General features: G+C 36.9%; 1 protein-coding gene across 1 annotated transcript in view; it reads right to left on the bottom strand.

Annotated features, from left to right (window-relative positions):
* LOC106468754 (TNF receptor-associated factor 4-like) overlaps positions 1 to 4,408 on the bottom strand; it is a 57,474-nt gene that overhangs the window by 49,671 nt on the left and 3,395 nt on the right. The gene's annotated exons all lie outside the window — the stretch shown is intronic.

Here is a 4,408-nt window from a genome sequence, read left to right as displayed (position 1 = left end):
ACAACAACGTAAGACGTATAATAGTAGTATATATATATATATATATATATATATATATATATATATAAAGAGTAAGAAGCGCTTAAAAACGTGAACTCCAATGATATTAAGGGAAAAGAACGTCAACAAATAGAACTACGTGTTCTACGTTGCTTAAGTTCCAAATGTATATATCTATATGTATTATACCCATCATGTGTAAGCCTAAATGATTGTATATAAACATATTAGAATAACAGTCTCGGAACTGACTGCATGTAAATATAAGCAGTGAGACAAAGAAGGCTGTCGTTTATCTATCCGGCAGGTGTTTTTCTACGTATCGTAGCTCAATAAGGCATTGTGACTATGAGACACCGATTAGTCAAACTGTCACCCGCACGTGCCAAATATACTACGGCACAGTTGATTGAAACACATGACGGTCTCGTTGAGGGATGCGGGAAAACAATGGCTACTAAAATTGAAGACAATAAAATATACAAATGTTAAAATGAATTTGAGAAAGCGGGGATACAGATTATATGAGCATAAGTATTGATACAACACTGTTGTATTCAAGTAAAATGCTGTTCTATAATTTCAGGAGATGATCATAACCGTGTGATAGGTCGAGTTAAAACGTGCTTTTCTAGCAATTGTTAGTGGGATTATTAACCCTTTACCTCCGTTAATACTCCGATAATTATCATGTTCGATCTCGAGCTCAGGAGATGGAAAAATTCGAACTGCTACAAAAACAAGCAAACAACAACAACAAAAAAAACAAAAAACTAGTGCCCAACTAGTGTTCATCTCACAACCATGAAATAATACCCCAGACTGGTCTTGTCTGACAGATGGGTAATTTGAGTTGTTATAATCTGCCTTACTCGTTCATACAACACTCGCCTCGTATTTAGAGCAGAGGAAGTTCGAATCAACAAAAATCATTTTAGATTATCACAATCTTTTATTATAAATGTGAATTAGAAGATAATTTTAAAAACGTATTTAATACCACCAACAAACTACAAAAAAATGCACGCGTTGATCCTGTAGTAGAGTTCTGGATTTTGGAGCTGGCGAACCGGGTTCGAATCTATGCGATACCAGGAAATATTCCCCGTACCTTGAGTTATAAAAGTGATAATCAGTCCCTTAGGGTGGTTGTTAGGTGATAGGGTTCTGTTGACTGGATGCCTCTCCTATTGTTAATAGTTCAAAATTAGGGACGATAGCCGTAGTAGCTTTGTCATAAGTACAAAAGATGAACAAGTCCAAAGCATAAAAAAAAAATGGTCACGATAGGCTCATGCGCAGTTAAATAGAATAATGACGACTGTACAAAGAAAAATCATACCAACGTGTTTTGTTAGGCTTACCTTACACTTGTATATGAGATATGTGGGGAGAAGTTAGAGGCGCTAGAAAATCCAGTTCCTATCCAGTTGATTGAAAGGTTTAGATTGACACGACATATAAGTAAAAAGAATGTACTGCTACTAACAGAAAACAGAATATTAAGCCATGTAAAATAATGAATTAAGTAAACTGTAACAGTTACATTATACTCATGCCACAAACAACATCATGTTAAGAAAAATGAAGTTCAACTTCTGTGATGACATTACATACAACATGAAGACAAGAAAACAAAAACTCACCGTGCACTGTTAAGTTTGCACTCATGGGATGACGAAATGTCGTTCAAACTATGAATATCAAATAGACGCTTACATTAATAAAATTAGCGAAACGTGACACGTACCCTGTTATATTTCAGGAGTTGGATAAAGAGGTTCATTTTGTTATGATCTGCTTTAGTCTACTAATGAGCCAAGTCAGTCCCGCGTGACGGATTACACTGTAAAAGCCTGAAGTAGAGGCGTGTAGGAATGTCTGTGGGTTGGTACCGTGACAATGTCTCGCGCTACGTTTCTTTTTCTTATTTTTGTTGGACAGGGTTTCTCGTTGATGTGATGAACAAGGAAAGAAATGCTATGTATGTTAGCAGCTTAATCTTTTAATATATAAATAAGCACTGAAGTCAAGTTTTTACTCTACCCCCTTGTAATATCGCATTCCACAAGCGACAGTTTACTTCCTGGCCGAATCCTCCACGCAGGCACACACACACACACACACACCTGGCTATGTTGTCCTATAGCTGCGGGAGTGGGAGAGGTTTCATGTTGTTTGTGTGTGCATGTTTCTGATAGCTTGAAATCTGCTTTGATCTTTAGTAGTACTTTCGTCAAGTGAAAGTTGAAAGCTTGAAAAATAAGTTTACTGTTTCGTACTTACGCCTCGGGTTATCCACGTGGTTGAGCTCTGGATTTTGGAGCTGCTGAACGGGGTTCGAATCCACACCTTGCCATAAAATACTCCCAGCAGTTTAAATTGTGTTTGCTTTATAAAAGTGGCATTCAATCCTTTATCGTTGATGGTAAGGTGCTGTTGTTTGACTGCCTTCCCCTCTTCACAATAGTTTAAAATTAGAAACGGCGGCAAATAGCGTTAGTAGCTTTACAATAAATACGATACAAACTATGCCTCACACACTCGTATGTGCGTGTTTATATTGCTCTAAGTTTCTAGACTTACTGGAATTATTGAAACAGGTGATAACGTGATAAATGTGGTGCTTATACCATGGAAACTGCTTTTAATCTCATAGAATAACTGTGAACTTGAGAGGTTTCTAAACCGTATGACAATAGAAATTATATTTATTTTGACATTCAATACTCATGCACAGTGGGATAATATTTTACAGGAAGATACGTCACCTCATCAGTTATCGAAGCAAACCAGCCTTCCAAGAAAACCTCTCTCTGCTCATGCTTAACTGTAAAAGCTTTCCATCACAATCTCATAAGTCGTTATGAGCTGGTCGTAGCCTAGTTCTTAGCGTGTCGGGCTACATACTGAAATGTCCAAGGTTCAATATGTGATGCCGCTGATGGTTGAGTTATAAAAGTGACAGTCAATCCTATCATTCGGTGACGGCGGATGCTGTTGTTTGGTTGTCTTCCTTCTCGTTAGTAGTTCATAATTAGGGACGGCTATACCAGAAACCTATGGGTCTTTGACTTTACACGCCCATATAAGGAGGCGTTCAGGTTGAAACTTCCAGTTCCAAATCGTTATTGTGTAATATAAAGAGGATGATATTTATTGTAAAATATATCCTTTATCGTAGATTTAACTGATCCTTACCTGTATTCTCGACCTAAACGAGTTTATACAATTGTTCCAGCCGTGTCTCATAATGTTACACTTCGGTCTGATGATTCTCACAAAATGTGCTTTTAAACAGTTCGAAGTGTGAGGGCACTGGCTCAGTCAATTCCAGCAAATTGTTTCTCCGAAGGCCGCCTGGAAGGGTCAACAGTTTTAACCACTCGCACCACAATGCAGTAGTGTGTTGTCTATCAGACAGTCAGTGGACATTAAAATAACGTCACGTAAGAGACGCTTAAAGTTGCAATTTGTACTGTCGTGACGTCAATAAAACGTGCGCATGCCAGTAATCACGAGAACAATTATGCATTCTGTAGGCTACAACACAGCATGGCATGTGAACTTCAAAATAGAAATACTTGTTACTCTTGAAACAGAACACTTTCGGAAACCCTGCGGAAGTGCATCTAGTATTATGCTGCATATCTACAACAGTGGAGCAGTTGTCCACCTGTGGAGCTATCGGTGTTTTAACAATACAGCATCTGCTGCAAGATAAGCGAAATTACCAAAAGACAAGTAACAATATGAAAAGGCCTGAGCTAGGATGCGATTAAATCCGTTATATATCACACAACTAAAGGCCAAAAGTGAGTTATGAAAGCAGCCCAAAGAAAGTGGATACATAATATATTACAACAACCTAATCATCTAATTGTAATATATTACAACAACCAATCATCTGATTGCAATCTATTACAACAACCAATCATCTAATTGTAATATATTACAACAACCAATCATCTAATTGTAATATATTACGACAACTAATCATCTAATTGTAATATATTACAACAACCAATCATCTAATTGTAATATATTACGACAACTAATCATCTAATTGTAATATATTACAACAACCAATCATCTAATTGTAATATATTACGACAACTAATCATCTAATTGTAATATATTACAACAACCGATCATTTAATTGTAACCGAAATGCAGTAAATATACCTCATTTGTGTATAAAGTAACTTTTAAAATTTTCTTCACTGTTGCCCCACAGAAGTATCACTTTCTGATTTAAGCATATAAAAGCTATAAAATATATCTGAGAAATTTTCCATTTCAGTTTTCCTATTTATAACGACTACTGATCGCGGGCCCTCAAGTAACACAGTGGAATGTCTGCGGACTTACAACGCTAGAAACCGGGTTTCGATACCAGTGGTGGGCA

This window comes from Limulus polyphemus, unplaced genomic scaffold, assembly GCF_000517525.1.
Source record: "Limulus polyphemus unplaced genomic scaffold, Limulus_polyphemus-2.1.2 Scaffold3149, whole genome shotgun sequence".
In the NCBI taxonomy this organism is placed as follows: domain Eukaryota; kingdom Metazoa; phylum Arthropoda; class Merostomata; order Xiphosura; family Limulidae; genus Limulus; species Limulus polyphemus.
Note: the sequence above shows the minus strand (reverse complement) of the source record. Positions and strands in the feature narration are given on the sequence as shown.